Source organism: Melospiza melodia, chromosome 27 (assembly GCF_035770615.1).
Source record: "Melospiza melodia melodia isolate bMelMel2 chromosome 27, bMelMel2.pri, whole genome shotgun sequence".
NCBI lineage: Eukaryota > Metazoa > Chordata > Aves > Passeriformes > Passerellidae > Melospiza > Melospiza melodia.
In genome coordinates this window covers 5,489,913-5,506,116 of record NC_086220.1, presented here as the reverse complement: position 1 = coordinate 5,506,116, position 16,204 = coordinate 5,489,913, and positions in this window count along the sequence as shown.

Genomic DNA, 16,204 nt, shown 5'->3' with positions numbered 1-16,204 from the left:
CCTGGAGCATTGCTCTCTCAATGTCCTACATCAGTGTTCTCCTCTCAGTTTCCTGGATCAGTATTCTCCCAGTTTCCTGGAGCAGTGTTCTCTCAGTTTCCTGGAGCTGTGCTCTCCTCTAATTTTCCTGGGTCAGTGTTCCCCTCTCAATTTCCTAGATCAGTGTTTCCCTCTCAGTTTCCTAGATCAGTGTTTTCCTATCAATGTCCTGGATCAGTGTTTCCCTCTCAGTTTCCTGGAGCTGTGCTCTCCTCTAATTTTCCTGGGTCAGTGTTCCCCTCTCAGTTTCCTAGATCAGTGCTTTCCTCTCAGTTTCCAGGATCAATCTTCTCTCAATTTCCTGGATCCATGTTCTTCTCTCAATTTCCCAGAGCAGAGTTTCCCTCTCAATGTCCTGGATCAGTGTTTTCCTCTCAATTTCCTAGATCAGTGTTTTCTTCTCAGTTTCCTGGAGCAGTGTTCTCCTCTAATTTTCCTGGGTCAGTGTTTTCCTCTCAATGTCCTAGATCAGCGTTTCCCTCTCAATTTCCTAGACTGGTGTTTTCCTCTCAGTTTCTTAGACCTGTGCTCTCCTCTCATTTTCCTGGATCAGTGTTCTCCTCTCAATTTCCTGGGTCACTGTTCTCCTCTCACCTGGACAATTCCCGTGGCTGGATGGGGTGCCCCGTGCCAGCAGCACCACAGCAGATGTGTCAAAGGGCAAAAGCAAACTGGTTGAGCAGAGGACACCAGCTCCATCCCCAGAGTCCTCAATGACCTTGGCAGAGGCTCCTCCCGAGCACAGCTCTGCTGCCCCTGCTCCCATCAGTCCTGCCCAGGTGAGGCTGTGTCCAGCAGCTCCCACCTCCTCATCCCCTGGGAGGCTCCAGCATTTCAGAGAGGAGCCATTTCCCCTTCATGCCGCAGTGTAAAAAGGGATTTTATTTTTTTTGTTGTTGTTGTTTTTCCTTTCTCCCCCCCCATCTATTAAGTCTGCGACTAGAACATTGCGGCTTTTAAGTTTATTCCAACTGTTTGATATTTTACATAATCGTATTATTTATGTGACAAGATTAGAAGTACTCTGCATGCTGACAGGCAAGCAGCACACACACAATTTCTTGCCAATCCTTCACGAATTTGCATTGTATTCCTGACTTCTTGGAGGCTGTGCAGATTGTGGCTCTGGGCGGGGAGAGAGGTGCTGCTTCAGACAGAGGGAGAAAAGAGAGGAAAGCTGCTCATCCCCTCATCCTCTGGGATCTTCCAGAGCTTGGCACTGCCACATTGGGGCTGATGGCAATACCTGGCCAGGCTTCAAACCCTTGGCCTCTCCCAGCGAGGGCTGAGCACACAAAGGTGTTTGGTTTAATATCCCGCTGCTCGCCCGTGGGATACTTGATTTATTCTGTGCCTGTAAACATTCATTTCACACCTAAACAGGGGCAGGTTCATCACTTCTGCAATCATCATTTATTCATGTCGTGAGGGTTGCAGGAAGGAGAGATAAATGGATTTCCGTGAAATTGGTGCTCCAGGCTGCTCAGGAGCCTCCATCCTTCTCACCAGGCTCTGAGCAGGGTGGAAAAGCTTCCCCCCTTCAGCTCCTCTGCCCTGGTGCTGGCACAGCCTCCTCTGCAGGGCTGTGCCGTGCCTGGAGCCAGGACAGGGGGTTCTGGCCCCACAGCCAGCCAGGGGACACTGGGGTCCCTCATTCCCTGTGCCTCAAGGTCCCAGCTGTGCTCAAGGGGTGGCTCATGCTGAGATTATCTTGCTCTGGGCCCTTGCTTTGCTGCCTTCCCCTGCTTGGAGGGAGATTTCTGATCTCTGCATAAAGGCAAGCATTTGTTAAATATCCTGGCTTGGGAGTGTGTGTGGGGATAAATCCCACCCTTCCCATGAGGAAAAACCCCTGCCATGAGAAGATGAGAGGGGTTGTGCACGAGTCCTCTGAGCCATCCTGGAGACCACAGATGCTGAGACCTCTCTGTGCCCACTGGGGCTGGAATGAACCCCCCCCAGCGCCCACAGGGCATCACACCCTGATGGGGACACCCCATATCCATCACACCCTGATGGGGACACCCCATATCCATCACACCCTGATGGGGACACCCCACACCCATCATACCCTGATGGGGACACCCCACACCTATCACACCCTGATGGGGACACCCCACACCCATCACACCCTGATGGGGACACCCCACACCCATCATACCCTGATGGGGACACCCCACACCTATCACACCCTGATGGGGACACCCCATATCCATCACACCCTGATGGAGACACCCCACACCCATCACACCCTGATGGGGACATCCCACACCTTGATGGGGACGCCCAACACCTGAGCCTGGGACCTCCCTGTGCCCATTGGGGCTGGAATGAACTCCCTCCAGTGCCCACAGGGCATCACACCCTGATGGGGACACCCCACACCCATCACACCCTGATGGGGACGCCCCACACCTTGATGGGGACACCTCACATCCATCACACCCTGATGGGGACACCCCACACCTTGATGGGGACACCCCACACCCTGATGGGGACACCCATCACCTGAGCCTGGGACTTCCCTGTGCCCATTGGGGCTGGAATGAGCCCCCCCAGTGCCCACAGGGCATCACACCCTGATGGGGACACCCCATATCCATCACACCCTGATGGGGACACCCATCACACCCTGATGGGGACACCCCACACCCTGATGGGGACACCCCACACCCAGCCAGCCTCGGCCAGGGGTGCTCACCCTGCACACCCCAGCCTGGCAGAGCAAACCCCAAACCACCAGAGATGGATGTGCCCTCCCTAAATAATTCATGACTCGAGCTCGTGCTTGGCTTCCTTTGTTATCTCGTTACGAGTGAAAAAATGAACCAAGATTAAAGAGCTCTGGCTCTGTTTCCAAATTTATGGGCATTTAAATGTGATGTCTGAGTCTGTCGCTGCTCTGCTGTCAGGCTGACTCAGGCAGAGCCGTGTGGGCACCAGGGCAGTGCCGTGCTTGGCTGTGTCACAGCCTGGCAGCATCCTGCACCCCCAGGGATGAGGACACAGCCACGGGGACTTCACATTGTCCCCAGCTGCACCACTGCTTCCTCCTCATCCTCACCATCACTGCTCTGCCCCCTTCCCTGCGCTCTTTGCCCTCCTGGATGCCATTCCCCACCTTGGAGCTTGTGAGCCTTGCAGAGATAATTTGATTTCACCCTCTGGAAGGGACCATTGCCCCCTGGCCAGCCTGGAACTGGGAAGGGTTAACTCAGATTTACATCTTAAATTTATAAACTGAGCTGAGGTCAGAAGAGTCCAGGGTGCTCCCCTGGCCCCCGTGATGAGAGCAGAGCTGGGCTCTCCCTGCCTCCTCATCAGCACCAATTTTATGGCAGTGAAACTGCTGCTGTGCCCTGCCTGGCTCCGCGGGTCACACCTGTGCTGAGAGCACCTGCACAGCTCCAGGCAGGCAGGACAGGCAGGAGCTTCCCCCTGCGCCCCATAGCTGAGCCCAGGTGCCACAGGCTGGGCTGGGCTGGGACAGGAGTGTCACCTCCATCAGCTCAGTGCCCAGGGACACTGCTCACACCCTAGGGGAGGGCTGGGACAGGGACAGGAGTGTCACCTCCATCAGCTCAGTGCCCAGGGACACTGCTCACACCCCTGGGGAGGTCTGGGACAGGGACAGGAGTGTCACCTCCATCACCGTGGTGCCACGGGACACTGCTCACACCCCTGGGGAGGGCTGGGCTGCCCAGCCCCACTGACCCCCAGCACTGGGAGAATAACTGGGGAGAGAGCCGCAGCTAAGGAGGGGAATGTGAGGGAATTCCTACAGGACATTGGAAATGCAGGACAAAGAAATGACTCAGGGATTTTTTTGCCGGACAGATTTGTTTTCTGCAAGCCTCAACATCTGAATGCCCTGCAGAGCCCTCCCATCTCTCACCTTTCCAGTGAACCCAGTGTGCCCACCAAAGGTCCATTCCCACACAAGGACACTGCGGCTTTTAAAACACAAAACCAGCTGACAATGAGGGGACTGCAGCCACCCTGTGCCCATCACAGCTGGCGCTGATGCCACGTGTCCTCAAGCACAGCTCGTGATGTCCCACCTGCCCACCTGCAGGGGCACAGGCACCCTGTGCTCTGATAACCTTCCCCCACACCCAGGGTCCCTTCCTCCCCAGGAAGGAGAGAGAATTTTTATATTTAAAGGACCAGTGGGGGGATGGTTTTAAAGAGACAGGCAGGTTTAAATTAGACGTTAGGAGGAAATTCTTCCCTGTGAGGGTGGGCAGGCCCTGGCACAGGGTGCCCAGAGCAGCTGTGGCTGCCCCTGGAGCCCTGGCAGTGTCCAAGGCCAGGCTGGATGGGGCTTGGAGCTCCCTGGGATAGTGGGAGGTGTCCCTGCCATGGCAGGGGGTGGAATGAGATGATCTTTAAGGTCCTTTCCAATGCAAACCTTGTGATTCTGTGATTTCTAAACCCCTGGCATTTGATTTGGAGGTTCTGCCCTGTGTTCCCCACCACCCTCCTTGCTGACTGCACTGTGGGCAAGGGCAGGCAGTGCCCCCACCAAGGACAGCTCTGCCAAAGGGATGCTGAGCCAAGGCCCCCCCTCCCCCATTGGTTATTATACCAAAATTAGCTTTCACTGGGGAGGTTTGTGCATCCTGCATCGATGTCCATCTGACAGGGGCTGAACTGACTCAGAAATAAAGAGCACAAAGCAGACAGGGTGAGAGGAAAATAGCTCTAATGTAAAAATAAACGGTGTCCAGCCACCCACTGCGCCCAGCTGAGCTCCCAGTGGGGTCTCACACGCCTGACACCGAGCAGCAGCTGCCCTTTCATTAGCAGCTTGCTCGTTTTCTCTCCCTGCAGCTGAATTCCTCCTGAAAAAAAAGAGACGCAAAGTGACAGGAAGGAGACAGAGCAGCCCTGGCAGCCCCGAGCCTGGCGTGCTCCTGGCTGTGAGGATGACGTGCCTGGCTCTGGCTGAGAGTGTGGGGAGGTGAGAGGAGCCCTCTGGCCCTGCCCTGGCTGTGGGAAAGGGATGCAGGATCACTGCCCTGCTTGTGCCCCATCCACTGCTTCCCCAGGAGCCCTCGGTGCTTCCAGGGCTCTGCTCTGTTTGTCCTTCTTTTTAGGGCCTTTCTGGCTAGCACAGCTTCTTAAGGCACTTAAGATGTATTTCTACTTAAAAAGATGTATTTCTGCTTAAAACTGTAACTTACACTTGCACTGACTTAAAACTTAAACCTACACTTCTACTTTGTCTATATGTGGCTTAATATATCTTAATTTTTGAAAAGGCTTTAATTCAACAGACAGAGCCACCCTGTGCTTCTGCTGGGCTTGAAATGCTGGGTTCATCCAGCTGCTGGTTTCATTCCCTGCTCAGTGGATGCCTCCTGAGTCTAGGGACACTCATATTCCGCCCCTTCAGACCCAGATTTGGCAGGGACACCCAAATCCTCCTCCAGAGGCGCTGGGAATGATCCCCTCCCTCCTGTGCCCGTGCTGGCAGCTGGCAGCAGAAGCAGTGGGACCAACAAGGGCGTGCTGGGGAGGAAGGCGGCTCCATCTCTCCAGGAGTCTCTGGCCTGGCTTTGGAGTGGGTCTGGGTTCCCACCCCGCTGAGCTGTGCGCATCAGGCATGCTCCAACAGCAGTGTACTGACCTCCAGTGCCCTTGGAAATCTGCTTTGTGGCGTCTGCTCCACCTGTGGACACTGATGCCCTTTTCTTTTCTGCATGCTGGAGCCCCTGTTCGGTCGCCCTCAGCATGGAGGAGCTCTGGGTGCTGGAGACCCTGCTTGGTCAACCTGAGCATGGAGGAGCTGTGGATGCCCTACACAGTCACCCTCAGCACAGAGAAGGCCAGGGGGACATTGCTGAAGGAGCTCGGGGTGCTGGAGCAGCTCTGGGTGCTGGAGCCCCTGCTCGGTCACCCTCAGCACACAGGAGGCCAGGGGTACTCTGTTGGAGCAGCTCTGGGTGCTGGAGTGCTGGAGCCCCTGCTCAGTCACCATCAATATGGAGGAGGCCAGGGGAACTCTGGTGAAGGACCTCTGGGTTCTGGAGCAGCTCTGGGTGCTGGAGCCCCTGCTCGGTCGCCCTCAGCACTGAGGAGGTCAGGGGGACATTGCTGAAGGAGCTTTGGGTGCTGGAATGTTTCATCTCAGACTGAGGGAACATCTCCAGGCACTGCCCAGCCCTGAGCCAGACCCTGAGCACTGCCCAGAGCCAGCCTTGAGAGTTCTCCCTGCGTGTTTGAAAGTGTCACCCCACCCCTGCAGACCCCAGGCTGGGCTCCTGTCCTTGTCCCCTCTTTCTGTTTCTGACCTGCAGCAAGGGCAGGGCATGCAAACCCTCCCTGCACTGATTTAGGGCAGGGATCCTGAGCCAGGAGAGCTCCCAGAGCCGAGCCAAGGCTGAGCCTCAGAGCCCTGCAGAGCAGCCAGCAGACGGAAGAAAACCTTTATGCCTTTCTGAGCTACTTTGCGGAGATGTTAAGAGCTCAAATTTCCTGGTTTTTCCTCTCTCTTCCCGAAAAACCCCCAGCAAACCCCGCACTGCCGAGGAGGTGAGGCACTATCATCTCGCTTCAGCTCCCCCAAACTAGCCAAGCAGAGGAGAAAAATGATTTAGATGATTTACAGTGCTTCGGAAGAGTTGAAAAAAGTGAAGTAAATAATAAATCAAAACCAGCAAAAAGAACAAGAATACATCCATCTTTTATGAGCTCTATTCACTGCTGTATGTACAGTTCAGACATAAAACAACTGCGCCGTGCAAAGTTGCTGCTGCCTCAGAAGTGTCTGTGCCCAGCAGTTTCAGAGCACTTCCAAACTACATAAAAGCAGAGGAGCAGGCGTTGGCTGCTGCGTGCAGTGATCCAGCGCCTCTTCCCTGCCTCCTTATCAGCTCCTGCAAACCCAGAGAGGGGAGGATTTCAGCTGGGAGATTGGGAGCACGAGGAATCCGTCATAACAAGGATTTTTAATTTTTTTCCCCCCACCCCAAAACTCACATTCTTCCTTTGGGGTTCAAAGTGCGCCTGATGTGTTTGTTGGCTGCTTGTACCTCAAAGTCTCACAGGTGTTGTTGGTAGAGGGGTGCCCAGGATCCCCCAAAAAGTCCCTTTGTCCAAGACCCTCTTGCAGTGCTTCCCTGTTGACCTCTTGGAATGAGTCCAAAGGGGAAGCAGTGAATTGGAGGCCCTCTGGTCTGGAGCTCTGGGAGCGCTGGGGGTGCTGCCCTGGAGAGGAGAAGGCTCCAGGCAGAGCTCAGAGCCCTTGCAGGGCCTGAAGGGGCTCCAGGAGAGCTGCAGAGAGACTGGGGACAAGGATGGAGGGACAGGAGCCAGGGAATGGCTGCCAGTGCCAGAGGAATGGCAGGGCTGGATGGGATCTTGGCAATTGGGAATTGTTCCCTGGCAGGGTGGGCAGGGGCTGGGCTGGAATTGCCAGAGCAGCTGTGGCTGCCCCTGGAGCCCTGGCAGTGCCCAAGGCCAGGCTGGGCATTGGGGCTGGCAGCACCTGGCACAGTGGCAGGTGTCCCTGGGCTGCAATCAGCTGCCATTGAAGATCCCTTCCCACCCAAACCACTCTGGCATTCACATTCCTGAACCAAGGATGGAAACCAGCACCAAAACCCATTGCAGCAAATGGAGAAAGGAAAGGAAAGAATGATTTCCTGGCTGGTTCCAGGTGCCCCCAGTGCCATTTGCCACAGGGGGTTTGTAGCCTGGCAAGGCCTGGTGAGAGAGGTTTGGGCTGTGCCAGGGTGCCCAGAGCAGCTGTGGCTGCCCCTGGAGCCCTGGCAGTGCCCAAGGCCAGGCTGGAGCACCCTGGGAGAGTAGGAGGTGTCCCTGCCAGGGCAGGGGATGGAATTGGATGGGATTTAAGGTCCCATTCCATGATCCTGTGATTTCCTGGAAAGGGGGTCCTGTAGGGCTGTTTCTGGGATGCTTCATGTGACAGGAACAATTACTGCTGGGGAGAGGCTGAGCCAAACCCTGATCCCCATATGGGACACTCCACAGCAAAGCAACAGAAGCAAAAATCTTGGTTAGAACAGAAAAAACTCCTTCCTGTTTGGAAAGACAGAAACTCTTCACCAAAATGTGGATCAGCCCCACACAAACTGCAGGTGATGCAGTCACCGGAGCCTTGTGTTTGAGGAGCAACCCCACAGCAAATCTTCCCCAAGATCTCTCCTTGCAGACCAAGTCCAAACACAGCAGGGATTTGTTTTGGGGTCCTGGACAGAGGCAAAATCCTCCCAAGGCCCTGATCTGAATAAAGTTTTCTGGGTCTCCTAAGAGGCGGGGGGAGAATAGGGCCAGGGAGACGAGTAGGGAAAGAATTATTAAGAATCCTAGAATGTCTTTAATGGTATAGTATGGGTGGAAGGGGATTTTGTCGCAGTCTGAGACTCCTCCTCTCTGGGGATGAACTCTTGCAGGGATGTGGCTTTGGGGTCCCTCTTACACCGACAGAAATCCCACTGGAACCCCAAGGAACAGGCACAACAGCCTGAGGGAATGTGGCTGAGCCCAGAGAGGCTGCACTGAGCCTGTCTGGGGTGTGGGGGGCACAAGGAGCAGCCTCAGTGTGCAGGATTGTCACTATAGGACACCAAAGAACACAAGCTCACACCGCTGTTCTCAAGGCGAAGAAAAAAGAAAAGTTTATTTTCTAACTCCAACATTTATACTTTTCCAAAAGTGACAGCAGTTTGGAGGGTGACAGTGCCACCTCTCCGATGACACTGGACAAACCAACAGTCCATCACATTTCTCCTCATCCATAAAAGAGTGCAAAACAATGAGTTATTTACAGAAAGTGTGTGAGAAAGTTCACTACAAGAATGTCAACATCAGAAAACTTAGAAAATTTTAAAAAAACCAAAGTGCCACAGGACAACCCTGTTCACCCCCAGGCACCCCTGGTCATCTTGTGGAGCGCCTGGAATTCTGTGCCATGACACAGTGAGGGTTGCAGGGAATGGAAACCATTGGATCAGGAACTCCTCCCATCCTCCAGTGTTCCCTCTTCTCTGAAGGGCAATAATGGGGAGTTTTGGGGCACATCAGCTCAGGGGTTCTCCCCTGCTCACACCCAGCCCCTGCTGTGCTCCCATCCCAACAGGATCACGCCCCAGGACACTCCTGGTGTGCGTGGGAGTGACAGGGACCACGTGGAAGGACTTTGATGGCGTTTGGACAGCTTTGATAAAGCAGAGCAGGCGTGTCAGGATGGGGCTGCTCACATCTGGGCTTGGAGCTGCTCGCCCACATCAGGGCTGCATGACACAGCCTGGTTTATCTCGTTCTAATCAGGAAACTCAGCGAGCAGGGAGGAAGGAGCCGGAGGTTTTGCCTCATCCCGGACATCCTGGGCCCCACAGCTGTTTGTGGTGAGCTTTGGTTGGACTGGCTGAGTCACGGGGGCAGTTCCTGGCTCACCCTAACACAGAGTTCTGCTCCTCACATCTCCCGGGCAGTTGTGGCCTCTCTGGGGCTGGCAGCTCCTAGCAGAGTCACACCCCCATGTCCCCCTGGGTCTGTCAGTCTGGCTGCTGGCTGCTGGTGGCTTTTCCTGCAGGAGCAGCAGCCCAACCCTCCAGTCCCAGATGGCTCTGGATCACTGGGCAGCTCCCTGTGCTGCCCTTTGCTGTCAGCCAGCACTCCCAGGCTCTGATCCAGGGCGCAGATCCTTGGGTAGCAGCTTCCAGCATCACCTCTCTGCCTCTGCAGGCTCCCCACGGAAAAAGCTCTGGAGATGATGCTCAGCACTGATCTCCTGCCCTCTAAACCCAGCTCCAGCTCTCCAGGCTCCAGCTGGGGCAGGGGTGATTGCTGGGGAGTCCTGGTGCTTTGCACTTTCCTCGCCTCTCACCTTCTGCTGGGATTTTCTGCTCTCCAAAGCAGCAGCTCATGGCAGCCGTAATTTGGCTCCCAGCCCTGGGAAATCAGTGAGCGCTCCCTGCTCCCTGTAACCTGGCTCAGCTCCACAAACCCTGAGCAGGGAATGTCTCGGGGGGTTCTCCTCCAGTCCAGGAGCAGAGCTGGGAGTAGGGAGGCACTGGGAGAGGCAGACAGGGCTGCACCAGGGTGCCCAGGTGTGCAGGGGCTACCAGCCACAGGGAGACACCCCCTCACCACCGCAACTCCACCTCTGCTCATCCTGCATCCTGACACCCACCAGGAAGGGTTCATTCCCTAATCCCTGTGCCCTCTATGGGAAGCTGAGCTGCTGCCATGGCTGGGGCAGCCAGATTCCCAGTGGAAATTATTTTGGGCACTCGGAATTGTCCAAGGAGCCAGGAAATCTCACCAGGTGAGGAAGATCTGCTCAACATTTTCTGTTTGTGTCCTCCTCCTGCTCTGGCTCCTTTTGGGGATCTGTTAGAAACCTCAGATCCCACACACCTGTGACTGCTCTCAGGGCCTTGGGGCAGCTGCCAGGGTTCTGGCAAAGGGGTCTTGTCGCAGACATCCTTTATGGAAAATCCTTTCCTTAGGATTTTTTCTCCTGAGAAGCTGGGAGGCCTCAGGAAAAAAATGTAAACATTGATTATCTGCTGCTGTGGGATGCAACAGGTGCATCTGTGATTGGCCCATGTTGGTTGTTTCTAATCAATGGCCAATCAGAGCCAGCTGGCTTGGACTCTCTGTCCGAGCCACAAACCTTTGTTATCATTCTTTCCTATTCTATTCTTAGCCAGCCTTCTGATGAAATTCTTTCTTCTATTCTTTTGGTATAGTTTTAATATAATATATATCATAAAATAATAAATCAGCCTTCTGAAACATGGAGTCAGATCCTCGTCTCTTCCACAATCTGAAAACCCCTGTGAACATGGTCACAGGTTCAGGCACAGGGGTCCAGGAGCTGGATCAAGGATCCCTGTGGATATTCCAGCTCAGGATGCCCAGGCTGGGCTTGCTGGGGGTCTGTGCAGGGACAGAGGCTGCGCTGGATGATCCTGGTGGATCCAGCTCAGGATGTTCTGTGATTCCCTGACTCTGTGTGCCCCAGTTCTGCCCTTTACCTGTCCCACAGAGATCTGGGGTGGGCCCTGGGTGACCCTGCTGGGCAGTGGGGACCATCCATCCCTGGCTGGGCCAGTGTGGGCAGCTCATGAACCACAGCAGAGAGAAGAGAGAGGAGGAACTGTGTTGGGGAAGGTGAAACAGGAAAGTCTTATAAATATGATTGTCTGGCAAAAGATTGTGAGAATATGGAAACTCTAAGTGAGATTGAAATGAAAGCAAGTTTTGAGATCCCTCAGTTTCTGAACAACTGGAAAACAATGGCAGGGCCAGCTGAAGGTGATCCCCTTTGGATCAAACAATCCCCTCTGCTTGCAGACAGGCCCAAGGCTCAGAGCAGACCCTGCCAGCTTGGCAGAAGGGGCCCAAAGAGGAGTTTTTAGGGTTTAAAATGTAACCCAGTGTGGGAATGTAATGATTCTTATAGGCTGTATGGAAATGCTGTAGGATTTGTATCTCGTACTGGATTGGTCAGTGAGAATGAGAATATTCAGCACAGAAGATGATTTATTGTATTGTAACGGGAACCTTGCTCTTTTACCTCTTGTCTCAGAGCTCTTGCCTTTTACTCTCTTACCCCTTTTACTCTCTCACCCTCTCACCCTCTCTCCCCCTCTCTTCTCTCAGCCTGCTCTGAGCTGTGGCTGGCAGCTCCCAGCAGGGCCCTGCACCCAGGCCCTTTGCAATAACCCACAAGTTCCAGCCCTGGCTGCAGAGATCTCTGCTCTCTGTCCATCCCCACCATCCTATCCCCATTATCCTACAGAACTGGGGCTCCCCAGTGCCCTCGGGGTGCCTGGTGCCTCCCTGGTGAGCTCAGTGCCCTTGTGGGCCCAGGCTGGCTGGAGCAATCTGCAGTGCTGCTTTTAATTAGAACGGGCTGCACGCCCACCTGCGAGCGCTGTAAATCCTGTGTGCTCTGTAAAGAATGTCCTGGGTTTAAGTTGTAATTAGAACTTCTATTGACGCCACAAACCCTCATTTTTCATGTGAAGCTGCTCATTGCTCCCAGTCAAGAAATCAATCTGGGCCTGGTGAAGAGATGGGGCCGTCAGATGTGCAGGATGGATGGATGGATGGATGGGGAGAGCTCAGCCTGCCTTTAACCCCTCTGCTGCCATGGTGGGAAGGGGCCAAAGGGACAGTTAAGGGCTCCCTGCACCCCTGGAACTCCTCCCAGGGTGCAAAGGCAGCAGGAGCTCTGCTGTAAGGGACAGTGACCCCTCCTGGGGTGTTGTTGGAATTCAGGACATCCCTCTGGCTGTCCTGGATTGCCCAAACCCCTGCCAGGGGGCTCAGAGACCCTGGCACAGAGCCCAAGACCCCTGTGACATTGATTATGACCCATGGAGCAAATTACCAAACTTATATGAGGATCTGCAAGACATGAAATCTAAGTAGAATAATAATTAGTCTGTCACAGGGTGAAAAATAGATTTTTTTGGGTTTTTAGAATGGGGGTTCAGAAGGCAAGATGGAGGAATCTGGGCATGTCCAGCCTTTCTCCTTTTTCTTCTTGGCCTCCATCTTCTGCTGTGATGGTGGCACTTTGGGATTGGTTTAGAGTAGAAGCTCACTGTCTAGCATGGGTGATGGGTATTGGGAAGTTATTGAAAATATTGCACACGTAGTTTTTAGTAGAAAAATATAACACCAGTGTGCCCCTGTCTGTCCTGCTGGATGGATCTCAGCCGGACAGGAGAAAGAATTTTATAGATAAGATACAATAAACAACCTTGAGACTGAGAACTGAAGAGCTCTGACTCCTTCTTTGACAGCTACGCTGGAAAAGAGACTTTCTAACACATCTTGGGGTCACTCTGACCAGCAGAAGCCCCGAGAGGCTGTGACCCTGTTTGAGCAGCCAGGACCCAAAGAGAGGCTTTGGGGTGGCCCAGCTGTGGCCTTCCAGTGCCTGAAGGAGTCAAAATGGAAGATGGAGAGGGACAACATACAAGGGATGGAGTGCTAGGACAAGGGGAATGGCTTCAAACTCGGAGAGTGGAGGGTTAGATGGGATATTGGAAATTCTTTACTCAGAGGGTGGGCAGGCCCTGGCACAGGGTGCCCAGAGCAGCTGTGGCTGTCCCTGGATCCCTGGAAGCATTCAAGGCCAGGCTGGATGGGGCTTGGACCAACCTGGACTAGTGGAAGGTGTCTCTGCCCATGGGAGATGGGCTTTGAGGTCCTTTCCAACCCAAACCATTCTGTGATTGTCTGATTGTCTGATTGTCTGATTATCTGATTGTGTGATTGTCATTCTGTGGTTCTGTGGTTCTGTGGTTCTGTGCTTCTGTGGTTATGTGATTCTGTGATTTTGTAGTTTAGTCATTCTGTGATTCTGTGATTCTGTCATTCTGTGATTCTGTCATTTTGTGATTCTGTCATTCTGTGATGCTGTGATTGTGATTCTATGGTTCTGGGATTTTGTGATTTTCTGATTCTCTCATTCTGTCATTCTGTGGTTCGGCGATTGTGATTCTGTGATTATGGTTCTGTCATTCTGTCATTCTGTCATTCTGTGATTGTGATTCTATGGTTCTGTGATTCTGTGGTTCTGTCACTCTGTGGTTCTGTGATTGTCTGATTGTGCGTTTGTGATTCTGTGATTCTGTGGTTCTGCGATTTTATGATTCTGTGGTTCTATGGTTGTCATTCTGTCATTCCGTCATTCTGTGGTTCTGTGACCTCTCTAGAAGAACAAGAGCTCTCAGGAGCCCTTTCAGCTGTTATCCCCAGCACAGTCAGTGCTTGCAGCATCCTTCCTGCTGAGCTCAGAGCAGGATTTCCCCAGTCTGAGTCTCCCTGTTAAAAGCAATGCTGGCACTCCTGGGGCTGTGTTCCCTTCCAGGGGATTCTGCTGCCCTGCTCTGCCCAGGGTGTTCCTGGCTCAGATCCCTGTGCCCAGGCCAGAGCTGGAGGCTGTGGCTGTTCCCCCTGTGCAGCTGCTGAGACAGGGCTGGAGCAGCTCAGCCTGCACAGCAGAATTCACCAGGCTACAACCTGTGCTCTGCTGTGCTTTGTCACATCCCTGCTGCTGCAGGGGGAGAGCAGGGATTAGCAGAGCCTTTGTCCAAGGCTCTCTGCAGACTGATTAGACTCGTGCCCACTTAATTACAGCACATTACGAGCCTGTGCTGCAGCAGGGATGGCCCAGCACAGGCAGCTGGGGACAGCAGCGAAGAGAGCAGAAATAATTTAGGGCAGCAATGGAGCTTTTCTCAGCCAACAGCCAGGGATTTACACTTTCTATCCCAGCAGCTGACACAGACTTTGCTTTTTGGCTTCATCCTGGCCCTGCTGGCATCTGGTGCAGACCTTCAGACCTTCCTCAGGAGCTTCAGTGGAAAGGGCTTCTGGCAGTCCCTGAACTGTCAGTGCCCTGTTGTGAAACTACTGAGCATCTCCTCCTCTCCTCTCCTCTCCTCTCCTCTCCTCTCCTCTCCTCTCCTCTCCTCTCCTCTCCTCTCCTCTCCTCTCCTCTCCTCTCCTCTCCTCTCCTCTCCTCTCCTCTCCTCTCCTCTCCTCTCCTCTCCTCTCCTCTCCTCTCCTCTCCTCTCCTCTCCCATGACTAACTACCCTCTCTTAATTAACCTCATCATAGCCCCCTCCTATGCCCTCCCAATCTTAATTGCAGTGGCCTTGCTCACACTGATGGAGCACAAAATCCTAAGCTACACATGAGGCTGAAAGGGCCCTGTCACAGACATCTTTTATGGAAAATCCTTTCCTTAGGATTTTTTCTCCTGCGAAGCTGGGAGGCCTCAGGAACAAAATGTAAACATTGATTATCTGCTGCTGTGGAATGCAACAGGTGCATCTGTGATTGGTCTCATGTTGGTTGTTTGTAATTAATGGCCAATCACAGCCCAGCTGTCTCAGACTCTGTCCTTTGTTATCATTCTTTCTTTTTCTATTCTTAGCTAGCCTTCTGATGAAATTCTTTCTTCTATTCTTTTAGTATAGTTTTAATGTAATATATATCATAAAATAATAAAACAGCCTTCTGAAACATGGAGTCAGATCCTCATCTCTTCCCTCATCCTCAGACCCCTGTGAACACGGTCACAGGGCCCAAACATTGTTGGCACATTTGAACTTCTACAGCCCCTAGCAGATGGGGTAAAACAATTTATTAAGGAACCCATTTGACCATCAACATCCTCCCCAGTTTAATTATTTATCACAGGGGTAATTATTATCTTATTTATCACAACTCCAATGCTCGCCTTACTCCTAGCAACTTCAATCTGAGCCCCACCACCCCTCCCATTCTCTTTAGACCACAACCTAGGCTTCTCTTCCTCCTGCCTGGCTCAGATTTAGGCCTGGTTTAGGGCCGCAGGTTGGTGTCCCACCCTCTGTGATGTGCTGGCTGTCCCAGGGTGATGGACAACATCTCCCAGGGATGTGGCTCGCGGGGAGGCAGGAGCCAGGGGACATTTTTGGAAGCTGCCCTGAGCACTGTGACACTGTTGTGTAAATATAAAATATTGACAATCTGGAGGCAGGCTCCCCAGCAGAGGGCCAGGCAGCTGTAAAGAAGGTGATGTGAACTAATCAGAGCCGACATAAAGCTGCCAAGACCTAAGCTAAGCCTGCTGTGGATTTAGATTCACGCTGCAGATAAAGAGGCGGCTCTGGCAGAACTGGCCTCTGGAGCTGGTTCAGATTAACCCGGATTTTCAGCATCATTTCATGCTATTCCAGTCCACAAATCCCTGCAGCTCTGCCAGTGCATGCCAGGCTGGACCACGGAGCCCTGGAGACTCCCAGAGCTGTGCCAGCCTGGCATTCCCAGTGCTGGTACCCCCTGGCACACATGGGGGGCTAGGACAGGTGTGACACCTTATCACAGAGATGTGTGAGCTGGGGAATGCAGGGGACACAGACCCAATCCTGGGGGGGTCACAGACTCAACCTTGGAGATGTTACAGATCCCACCATGGAGGTGTCACAGATCCCACCTTGGAGGTGTCACAGACCCCACCTGGAAATGTCACAGATCCCACCTTGGGGATGTCACAGACCCCACCTTGGAGGGGACACAGACCCCACATTGGAGATGTCACAGACCCCACCTTGGGGATGTCACAGACCCCACCTTGGAGGGGACACAGACCCCACATTGGAGATGTCACAGACCCCACCT